The sequence below is a fragment of the Papaver somniferum genome, chromosome 11, assembly GCF_003573695.1.
Source record: "Papaver somniferum cultivar HN1 chromosome 11, ASM357369v1, whole genome shotgun sequence".
Classification (NCBI taxonomy): domain Eukaryota; kingdom Viridiplantae; phylum Streptophyta; class Magnoliopsida; order Ranunculales; family Papaveraceae; genus Papaver; species Papaver somniferum.
This window is the reverse complement of record NC_039368.1, coordinates 26,428,183-26,440,790: the sequence shown is the minus strand read 5'-3', so window position 1 is coordinate 26,440,790 and position 12,608 is coordinate 26,428,183. Positions and strand designations below refer to the sequence as shown.

Here is a 12,608-nt window from a genome sequence, read left to right as displayed (position 1 = left end):
CAAGATATTACTCACTCCGTCTCCTATATACAAGTGGAAAAGTAAAATTCTCTTAGAATAAGAAAAATTTTAGTTTTCATAAATTTTCCTAATTGTACCTGATTTACCCTCACCAATTCCAATATATTTGTCTAGGAAATATGGAAAATATTAATTTATTAAAAGTTTTTATCCACTAAAATATTTAAAAAATATAATTGGTCTTGGGAATTACCAAAAACATTAACTAAATTTGTGAATATCATATTTTTTAATAAGGGTATATAGGGAAGAAATCACATTGGAAATACATGTCCGCCTATATATATGGACTACATTTTTTTACTTCTCCGTCTATATAATAGGGACGGAGAGAGTATTAGTTAACAGATAAATTACTAATATTTAATTTATATACTAATTAATATCTTATTAACTTATAGAGATAGTTACTGATGAGCTAAGGATAAGGAGATACACCTATGAGGAATACATAGCTTACATCCATCAACTTGCTGCTGCGTATGGGGTAGAAATCATTGAAGATTTGGATCAACAAATCCAAGATATTGTTGAAGCAAGTCGCATTTACAAGGAAGAAGAAGCTAATGACCGGGAAGAGATTAGAAGCAATAAAAGATCTAGAACGGATGACACTAATTCAGCTGATGTAGATGAACACAACATGGAAATAATACTGGTAATATTCCTCCTGCAACATAGGATGATGAAATGGAACATGACTTAGTTGAGGAAGGAAATAAAGAACTGAAGGAGACTTCTCATGAGATGAACGAGACTCCAACTACATTGGTAATTATTATTACTTGCTTTTTGAATATTTCCCTTACACATTCTCATAACTGTCATTGCTTAGACATTAATTGCTTTTCTTCATTTCTTAATAATCTGCATGTTTTGCATTCGTACAACAACTTGAGTATCAAGTATAGTAAACCTAACAATTTCTCCAACATGAAAATAATGAGTTGCAACTGTCAAGATTTTTTAAGAAAGGAAACTAGGGAGCATCTTTTGCATCTTAACAGTTTACATTCCCCAGGCATTATCTTCTTATGTGAAACAAAAATTAATGATGGTAGAACTCTAAAGCTCACAAATTGTCTTAAAATGCCAAATTAATCTTATGTTCATTCCATTGGTCAAGCCGGGGGAATTGTGCTCTTGCGGAAAGATGGTTTCTGTATAGAAATTGTTAACTCCTCTACTAATATGTTGCATGCCCTAATCACTAATGACCCTGCCAGAGGGGAATGGTTTCTCTCTTGTGTTTATGGCACACCTTATAGAGATGACCAACCATCTCAATGGCAGTACATTAACAATCTCAGTCAAGTGGTAAAAATCCCCTGGGTTCTCATGGGAGATCTTAATATCACCTTTGATCTATCTGAGAGAAATACAAATTCTAATCCTACTTCTGATGAGTTTATTGATATCATGTAGGATGCTGATCTTCATGATTTAGGATTTAATGGTAACCCTTACACTTGGACTAGTAATAGTCATGGGACTGGTAGAATTAAATCTAGACTAGACAGATCTCTAGTAAACAATGATTGGATCATAACTTTTCCAGCTTCTAAATTAGTCCATTTTCCTATAAAAGGTTCAGACCATGTTCCTATCATCTTGTCTTTATATACTAACTTTTCAGGTTCAAAAAGAACATGGAAATTCTTTGAGAACTGGCTTCAAAATGAGACTTGTTTAAATGAGATAAAGAATGCTTGGGTTTCTAATGCTACAGGATCCTCAGCTTTTGTTATGAATGACAAATTGTCTAATACTAGACATATTTTGTCAAAGTGGAGTAAGAACATTTATGGGAATATTCAAGGTAGAACTAATGAGCTTCAACAACAAATACTTCATCTTCAACTCATAGATAATCAAGGCAGTAACACTGAAGAGGTTTTGAATCTTGAGAATAAAGTTGATTCTCTAAATGATATACAAGCTTCTTCTTACAGGCAGAAATCCAAAGATCATTACTATAATGACACGGATAAGAATTCAAAAAAAATCATATCAGAGCAAACCAAAGAAGAGTGAGAAATAGGATAGATTCTTTACAAGCTCCAGATGGGTCATGGTGTCAAGATAAAAACTATATAGAAGATTTGTTAGTTTCTCATTTCAAGAGAATAAGTATAACATCAAAACCAGCTGACAGTGATGCTTTTCTTCAATATATTCCTAATTGTATTTCAGATGATGATAATGCAGCACTTGTGGCCATTCCTTCTAATCAAGAAATTCATCAAGCACTAAAATTAATGGATCCTTGGACATCTCCAGGTCCAGATGGCTTTCCCCCGGGGTTTTACCAATCTCAATGGCAACTAGTTCAAGAAGATGTTTGTAAATCAGTTCAGTCTTTCTTCATTTCTGGATTTCTTCTAAAGAAGCTCAACAACACCAGAATTACTTTAATTCCTAAGACTACAGCAGCTCACAAGCCAGAAGCTTTCAGGCCCACTGCATTATGTAATACTACATGCAAGCTTATTTCAAAGATTATTGCTCTTAGACTCAAGAAACACATGGTCAAGATTATTTCTCCAATGCAATCTGCATATGTGCCTGGGAGACTAATTTACGAAAATGTTTGTTTAGTTCAAGAGCTGGTGAAAGCAATGAAGAGGAAAAGACGAAGAACATGTCATCTTGCCCTTAAGATGGACATGTCAAAGGCATTTGACAGACTTGAATGGTCTTTCTTAATAGATGTGCTCAAAAAATTTGGTTTATGTGAGAACTTTTGTCATCTCATCATGTAGTGCATTAGTACTAGTCAAGTGGAAATATTAGTAAATGGTTCTCCCACTCAGGCTTTCAAACCAACAAGAGGAATTAGACAAGGAGATCCCCTTTCTCCCTATCTATTCATTCTTGCAATGGAAGCTTTCTCTAGACAGATGAACCATTGTGAGAATATGAACATGTTAACAGGTATGAAAATCTCTAGAAATGCTCTTAAAATTAATCACTTGTTGTTTGCAGATGACTGCTTACTATTATGTAAAGCAAATCAAATGCAACTAACAAGCTTCTTCAGCTAATTCAAGAGTTCAGTGCTTGCTCAGGTCATCTTATAAACTTATACAAGTTTGTTGTTTACTTCAGTAACAATATGCATCCTCAATCTTGCCAGCTAATCAGTGGTTTACTTCAAGTCAGAGAACTAATTATTGAAGAAGAAAAATATTTAGGTCTTCCTTTCTTTGTTGGCAGAAATAAGAAGATCCATTTTTCTAATCTCATTACAAAGATGGAAAACAGGCTCTCAAGATGGAATGCTTCCAACATGTTTGAAGCAGGTAGATGTTTCAAGATAAAAAATGTAACCAATGCAGTTCCAGTCCACCATATGACAAGCTTTAAGTTACCAGATAACATAATTGATCATCTAAATTCAGTTCAGCAAAATTTTTGGAGAAATAAGAAGTCTAACAGAGGTCAACATTATATAAGTTGGAGGAATGTTAATAATGCAAAAGAAGAAGGTGGACTTAGCTTCAGGGACTTACAGCTATTTAACAGAGCTCTCCTTGCAAAATCTGCCTGGAAACTATGCACTGATACCTCCTCTATATGCACAGCTTCTCTACAAGCCAAATATTTCCAAGATGGTGATATCTTCAATGCCACAGAGATTGACAACTCAACATGGTCATGGAAAAGTATAAGTTCAAAACTTTTCTTCATCAAAACTCATTCCTGTTGGTGTGTAGGTGATGGTCAAAAAATCAAAATATGGCAGCACAAATGGATTTCTGAACTTAACTCACCACCAAAGCCAAAGGATGGTGTTCCTTAATTTCAGAATTACATCTACTTACATCAACTATTCTCTGCATAAAGTGAAGACTGGAATTCAGACTTGATCTCAGCTCTTTTTGATCCTCAATGTGTTGCCTTAATTCAGAAAATTACTATTCATAAATCTCAAGAAGACAAATTGGTTTGGAATCTTGAAAAAGGTGGTAAATTTTCAGTAAAGTCAGCTTATAATAGAATGCTTAAAGATAGAAATGGAAATCACTCAGTTGGTACAAGATTACAAGGAATTTTTAAAAAATTGTGGAGATTACCTATTCTACCAAGAACAAAGCAATTCATATGGAAATGTATCAAGCAAATTCTTCCAACAAGAGATACTCTGATGGGAGTCATTCAAGATGACAATTTCAGCTGCCCCTTTTGCACCCAGGAAATTGAATCTGCTTCTCATATTATTCTTGAATGTCCTCTATCTAAGACAGTTTGGTTTGCAGTTATGGGATTGCACATAGTACAGGGAAGTATGTTATCTGACTGGATCCGTGGATGGTTTGATAAAGTGATAAACAAAAAAACTCAGAAAAGTGATTTGTGCAATATAGGAAAAATAACTTGGTGCATATGGAACTCCAGGTGTGATAAGGTCTTCAAAGATGTCTCTTTAACTCCTGAAAGCATCATCCAGAGATGCAGAAGAGAATTCGCAATGCTTGATCACAGGCCATCTACAAACTACAGACTTCTTTTTCCTCAAAATAGGAATAACATTTACTGGCAACCACTTTTGCATGATTTTTTTAAAATTAATTCTGATGGTTCTTTTATTTCAGAAAATAATGCTGGAGGCATAGGGCTAATCTGTCGAGATTTTGCAGGTGCGCATCATGGATCAAAATGCATCTACCTAACCAGTGAAACTAGTCCAGAACAAGCGCAGAGTAAAGATCTTTGGTAAGCAATAAAATGGGCGATAGTGAAGAACTTGGAGAAAGTGATTTTCGAGTTGGACGCAAAGCTTGTTGTGGATGCTGTTTTGGGGGATGCACTTAATATTGATTGGATATTACACAATCTTATTCTAGATATCAAAAACATATTAAAACTTCATACCTCTTGGCAATGATCCTATGTGCCTAAAGAGAGAAATAAAGTAGCAGATAGTTTTTCTAAGCTTGCTAGAACTCAGTTAATTAGTGGTGTTTGGCTTTTATCCCCTCCAGATGTATCATTCATCTACTTCAGGAGGATGCTCGCAATGTAAACTCCTCTTAATCTTAAATAAAATTTTCCAGTTACAAAAAAAAAAAACTTATAGAGAAATTTATTATCAAATAATTATTTTCTAAATACCGTAGAATATTAAACTCTTCAAAGCATCCTTCATCCCCCACTTTGGTTAATTGTAAACTTTGATCAACATATAACACAAGTTTAGACAATTCAAATCAACAATTAGATGGTGAAATCACTCAGTACTTGTAAAATTTTATCGAAAAGATGAGTTATCACAATTCAATGGATGGTAAGATGTCCTGAATATCCTGATGAAAATGAAATTATGCAACTGTTGACAGATGAAAAATAATTGAGAGTGGTATGGAACTGATAAAGATGGGAAAGAAGATGATGAAGGTTCTACAAGAGATCCCCCTTCACGAAACGAGGTTGTTAAAGCGACAAGCACATTAAATAATTTCTTGCTGAGTTATAAGAAAACAATGCCAGAAATTCTTACAGTGATACCAAAATTTAGGGATAAAATTCGATGTGATATTGATTTTAACAAAAAGCATAAGATAATTGAATCATTTTTGAAAAAATCTTCATAAGTCATCAATGTATTGAAATTATATAATAAATTATCAATTTATATTTCATACGGGGGCTACATAAGTAATCAAAAAAGTATTATTTAACAATTTTTAGCGAATTATTAATTTGGCACGTTGTCCCGACCAGGAATCGGCTAAAAATATTATTTAAGAGAGTTTATTAAATAATCGAGTATTATTTAAAGGAGTTTCTACTATATATGTGGAACTGTCACTTCCAATTATTCCTCAAACAGGTATCCACATTCCTCTTTGATATGGGACATATCTTAACAATCCTTATGGAACATTTTAGATTTCTAGGTTTAATGCTCGGGGGCTATAAATAGCCATCTCCATAATCATTGTAATTAGCTTGCGAGTTGAATGAAATACCATTTGGGTTAAAGCCATGTTTTCTTATCTTTGAGAGAGATTGATCATCATTGATCGTTATTCGTCATTTTGCTTCTGGATTGGAATTGTTTATCGTTATTGGGTCCTGGATTGGATTCTCCGAGTGTCGATTTATTCTAAATTGTTTCCGTTGTTGTATCAGGTGGTTCGTAGAGCAGGCTTTGCCTGTGCTGTGCATCTGTGGGTTTTTCTAGAAGGATCAATCGAGGAGTCTCGTGATATCTAGGTTTCAATCAAAAAATATTTATCATTAAAAAAAATAAAATCAAAAAAGTAAAAGAAGTTTTAAGAGGGGAAAAGAAATCCATTTGTAGCTTTGGGTTCTTGTTCATCATCACAGTTACGGGTATCACCGTTTGGTAAGTATATTTGATCGTTGCTGCTATAATTTATTTTTGTGAAACCCTAGTTTTATCACCCGTGGGAGAAAGAGGTTTGTTCGGCCAAGAGCTAGACATATAGCTAACTAAGCTGTTGGGCTTTTCTTTTATCACTTTTTAATAAGGTCAAGGCCCACTATCTACTTTACTCGTCAAAACCCATTCAGTTGCAAGTCCCCATGCATGTTTAAGATTTTTGATTTGGTCCCGGATACATGCTTAGGATTTTTTCGAAGCCTCACCCCGATACATGCTTAGGATTTTTTATTTGGTGTGGCTCGGCATCGCCTCTCCCCATGCTTAGGATTTTTTATTTGATTTTTGATTTGATTTAGATTAGCTTCGCCTCGCCCCGATATATGCTTAGGATTTTTTATTTCGCCTCTCCCCCTCCCGTTGCATGCTTAGAATTTTTAAATATGCATCGCCCCGTCCCGATTCATATTTAATTTGGTGTCATGCGGCGTGCCTCACCGGAATCATGGGTTGATACTTATAAAACAATGAAGAGCATCAAGCCCATATCAAATTCCAGATAAGAAGCTTAGCCGAAATAACCTCAGCAATAAATATTACGGCCTAACCTAGTTGTAGCATGAACCGAATCAAATCCACCAAAAACAAAAATCAAAATATAAGATAAAAATCTTGAAGCTACAAAATTTAAATTCTTATTGATACACAAATGATTTTCCAGGGCCTAAACGATCGATAATGCATATGCTTTCAAAATTGAATGATATATTTTCCATTTCTCGTCAGTTGTTTCATGCTTAATGAAAAAAAAAACAAAGAACTGTGAAACTCCTTGCCGTGCAACCCGAGCCCTTTATGCACACTCCACCCACATTCACAGACACTGAAACAAAGATTACTGCTTCTACGCGTTGTTACACAAAAAACACAGACCCTTCTTCATTCATGAAACAAAAGAAAAAAAATACATACACAGGCCTTGAGACCAATAAGAACCATATTTGCTTCCGATGTGCTTAATAGTACTGGCTTCAAGACCTATTCATTTCTAGCTTCCACGATAAATATTATCTCTTCCCAATCAACTTGGTCTCTGCCAGTGCATGAGTGATTTAATAGACACTACAACAGAATCTGGGTTCTTCCCTGTTTCTGGCTCTTCCAGAATTAAAACGACCTTGACATTTGACTTTGGGGTATCTAAGTGACCATGGCCATGACCTGCAAAATCAACAATATAGAAAGCATTCAGTAAGGCCAGACCTGAAAAAAAAGATCATATATTTCGTGCTACCAGAACAGTATTCTCAACCAATTTATTGATCTAATGTTCTTGGTTTCTGTAGCAGTGGGAAAAGGAGAAACACACCAAACACAGAAGATATCCAAGCCCAAGAAACCGTAGATACAAATACAAACACAATTTCAAATTTAAAGTATAGATAATTGGTAAAGCAGGGTTACCGTTAAACATAAAGCTGATAAAGTTACCAATACATTCCGATTGCACAATGTACCAATAATAAATATCCAAGTAACCAACCTAGAAGTTATATATTACAATCCAATAAGGAAAGATTACTTACTTGTGTCATTGTGACAATGCATGCAAGCCCTTGTAGCAGCAGCAACAATCAAGTTTGCTTTTGTGCCATCACCTCCACTTGGTTGAAAACTGTAGTAGTCATCTAGATGATTAATGGAAGTGGCATAGGCTGTTCCAGTCGCTGCTATGAATCAAAGAAAACAAATCAGTGGTTTAATCTATGATTAACCATAACAAACAAAAATTGGAGAACCAAATCTGTGAGTAGTAACATGGAGCTGGCTATATTTAAATGTAAACTCTGATAGAAGGTTATGCCACAGTCTTCACTAAGTTTTCCATATAAATATAGCCAGCTCCATTAGACAATTCCCTGTAAAAAAAGTACCTGATGTTACTACTGCAATTTTATGAATAAATAAAAAATACCCTATTTTTCTTTTACAGCAACCAATCCCTATTTTCCTCAATTGGGACTCAATCTTTCTTTGTCTTTAAAAACCTTACGCAACTCGAGGAACGTTATCCAGTGATGCTTGTACTCTCTCGTTGGCAAACTATAATTCAACCATGGTTCTTTATACTCCTCATACACATGAAGATCAAAGCGACCATTTCTGCACATAGCTAAGAACATAACTTTTAATTATCCAGTTTATTTTCCATGACTACATCACATTCCTAGACAAATCATGCATGTCGAGATGGAACATTTTTTGATAAGCAGATGCACTGCAATGATATATTTCAAGAGACACTAATGACCCGTAACCCACAATTATAAGAGTTCTACTATTGAACCCATAAAGGAAATTAAACCATAAACAATAATTCACATGATACAATTACAACCAACATATATATATATATGCATCTTTAAATAAATGAAAATGAAAAAAGAATCAAATAAGCATCAGAAATATGGTTGACATAAGATCCACTTCCTCCCACTTTTTTGAAACTCACATCTTAACCCACTTTCTCGAAGCCATTATTTATTTATCTTCATTTTTCCAAAATATAGTCTACTTCACAGCTAAATTGCCTACTACCCACAGTCAAAAAAAAAACATAAAAAAAAACAAAAATGGAGGGTGTGGAGGGACTTCTAACATGCAAAACTACTATCTGCAGGGTATATGTGAATAGAGAATTCTTTGTGACATTTCTACAAACAGTTCTCGTGCCATAGTAATGACAGATCTTAGTTGCTTTATAAAACAAAAACGGAAAACCATAATCACTGTCAACAAAAATCAAGAAAAAGTAAAACTTAACTGTTTAAAAATAAATAAATAAAAGGTTTCATGTTTCTCAGTCTTAAGGAAGACAACAACCCTAAATTAAGATTGATACATTACGTAAATCAGACATGGAAATCCAAATAACTAACACCAACCCATGAAAGTAATAGACAAATACTATCATAAATTGGATAAAAAGAGCAATCTTACCTTCATCTTCCCCTTCTAAGCTTGTAATTTATTTATCTCCTTTTCTCTTTCTTCTTTCTCTCCTAATTTACAAAACACAAATTAAAACAAAGTTTTTAAACAGAAAGAAAATTAGGAATCAATGGGGTTTCTTACTTCTGAGGTCGAATACATCATGGAGAGTGTTGTTGCTATTCAGACCAAGAACAACAGAGATCGAGATTCATGATGATTGAAAATAGAAATTAATTTAGGGTTTTTATCTCTGTAAACAGAATCGAAGGATTAGTTGATCAGTGAAGATAATCGATGGAATTGAGATGGGGTTTTACTGAATTTTTTGATGTTGTTGAATCGAGAGAGATTGGAAAGGGTTTTGGTCCTTTTGGAAGCTGAGAAGAATTGTGTTAATGTAAAACGGCCGGACCCGTAAAGAAGAAGAGAGAGTGAGTGAACTGTAAAATCTAGGTTTGGTATTAGACGGATGTGTTGTACACCTAACTGACGTTAGTAACGTCCAGTTAATTTTTCTGGTATAAACCAAGTGTAGCAAATTTATAAGCCTTGGTTTTCTATTGAAGTATTGTCTACCCTCTTTTTTTCTAACGGTGTCACAAACAGCCGGTTAAATAATTAGTGTAAACGAAGTGTAATCCAAGATTTAATGTCCCGACCAATAAGGTCTCGCCAAGTGTCCTCTCTAAGTTTACTAATGTTGGAAGCTTTTATCTCATTTAATTTGAGAGGGATGTCATGCTTACCGTGCAACGTGGAAGCTCATATGACTTAGCATTTTAAGAGCATCTTCAACAGTGGGTGTTGCAAATCCTATGTGGAATTTTTATTTATATTTGTGGGGTGATATATATGTAACAAAAAGAATAACATTTTTCACATTAACCATCTCCAGGAGTGTGGGGTGTTAGTTTTAAGATTTGATTTTTTGGATAAAGGTAAAAGTGATTCCCTTTTTTCTATTGGTTTAGAAAAATCTATTTAAAAACAATAATTAGAAAAATAGTCAAAAAGATGACATGGAGATTCTCAAGGTCTAAATAAGACTTTATCTAAGACCTTCATATTTATTTTGACACCCTTCTTATTTTATAGGACATACAGTTGGAGATGGATTTAATCCAAATGAGGGTCTAAAATCCTATGTGTAACGGAAAATAAAACTTTCACTCTCTATTGGAGATGCTCTAAAGGAGGGGAGATATTTTGAGCATTACCCAAATCATGTTTTGAGAATTAATTTAATCCCAAAATCATTGGGAGTTTTGTGACATGGTAAATTGTTATAATACATCATTGCCTAAATTCTCCGAAAACGTTGTTGGGAGTTTGCGCCGTTTTGTAATTGATGATGGTTGGATTGATAACTTGGTGTCGAGAAGAATGGTAGAAGCCTTGGGACTAGAGATGGATTGGTATCCTTATCCGGATCAAATTGACTGTGTCAACAGGGGAACGATTACTTGCTTTGGTGTTTGCAGCGTCAACCACTGTTACACATGTTCTAGCATAATACCTCTATAAAAGGGGAGAAATATTTACCCACCGGCCATGGAAAACAAACATCTATTCAACAACAAGAAGAAAAATATACCGGTATGATCTTCTTGACTCGAATAATCCGAACAGGAGAATCTTTACAAGGCTCAGGGATTCATCCACTCTGAAAAAAAAGAATGATGATGACTAGACGTCAAAGGAAAGGGAAGAATTATCACTTCAAGATCATGAGATATTTAAAGTCATACTCTGGATACAAGCCGCATGCGTCTGGCAGAAGGATCTGGCTGAGTCGAAGAAGATGATCCGCTTCTGTCTGACATGATGAAAGGATAGAGTTTCAGTAAGAGAGTCTTTATCCCAAAACGATAAAGGAGTTTAATTTCCCCTACATATGTATATACATGGAAGAAACCCTAAAAGGAGACTGGACGATTGTAACGAGATTTATCCGATAAACGAGGATTCGATGCTAACCAAGTCGTGCTCCTTGTTGAAACCCTAATTAAAAACGGGAAAAGACCGTTGGATAGTCAAAGGAAGAATGCATTCAGCCCTGGGTCCCGGCATAGCATAATCGACATATCTGGAGGATGCAAGGCAATCGTTGTTCCAAATTCAAGGCATCAGCCACTCCCCTGGTAATATTTATTTACTTTAACTTGATCATTCTATCGCTTGACTGTCACCATCTAGTGCTTACCCCGCAATAGCCTCACTATTACGTGCTAAGCAGAGGACTTAATGTTGATGGTTGTTTTCAGTTCAGGGCTAAAGTTGTGAAACCCTGTATTCAATGCGTTGTCATCCCGCAAAGGAACAAAAGCCATTTGAAATTAATGAGTGCATAAACCTCTTCGGTCACAGATGTATTGAGCAATTGAATATATTTGTATATATATATAATTCACTCAGAATGGTGCATACAACAACAATCCCAAATATTCTATGAATTTTATCTTTCACTGGCATTATTCACTAATGCATTTCCCATCTAGTATTTTCCTATGCTATGTTCCCAAACTGAACTCTTAACATTGGCATGACATGACGATTAGTGTTCGCTCGCAGCGGAGTAGCACGAATCTCCCGAAATATCAGTATTGAGATCTGCATGAAAACATTCACCCACTCTCTAATAAAGAGATTTCCGTGTCAACACGCTTTTAGTTAAAAGTCAGCACGATAAACGCGCTTAAATTCCTTAAGGAAAACCTAAACTGTCCGTGTCAGTCTTAAAAAGCAATCACGTCTATTCAACAAGCTTAGCTTCTTCCTAGCGGAACTAGGAAATCTCCATGATGTCCACCGGCGAGCCCACTAACACCCCAGCCAATTGAAATCCCTTTAGTTCACACGTAACATCCCTAATTGCTAGCCATAACTAGGCTAGTTGTGCTATTAAAAGAGAAGCTCAACGAACTAAGACCGACCATAACGGTCTCAAACCCATCACATCCGTCCAACTTAGCCGACCTAGTTGGACGGTTTAGATCTTCTTTCAAATGATCAAAGAGGTATAGCTACGTTTACCAGCGACTCACCTTCATCCCTGGTCGGTCGAACTACACATAGCAATCCAGGAGCGCGTCAAACCGCTTTCCCAAAGTAGGGTGACCGCGCGTTCTTTAAACCCTAAATTGAGTCAGCGGCATTACACAACTACCGCAAATCGATCAGGGCCGTCCATATTCGCCAGCCTAGTCGGACGGCCTAGATCTAATTTCAGGTGGCCAATGAGGTG

At 35.4% G+C, this 12,608-nt stretch overlaps 1 long non-coding RNA gene across 5 annotated transcripts; it reads right to left on the bottom strand.

The window, feature by feature from the left end:
- Window positions 1–7,117: 7,117 nt before the first annotated feature.
- LOC113321233 lies at window positions 7,118–9,766 on the bottom strand. Of its 5 annotated transcripts, none has more exons than XR_003346564.1 (5): window positions 9,506–9,766; window positions 9,371–9,432; window positions 8,346–8,543; window positions 7,957–8,097; window positions 7,118–7,591 (listed from the first exon to the last, which is right to left on the bottom strand). It is a non-coding gene; the product is annotated as an uncharacterized LOC113321233 (long non-coding RNA). The 5 variants fall into 5 exon arrangements; XR_003346565.1 differs by having other exon boundaries at window positions 7,957–8,100; window positions 8,305–8,533; XR_003346566.1 differs by having other exon boundaries at window positions 8,305–8,533.
- Window positions 9,767–12,608: the final 2,842 nt, after the last annotated feature.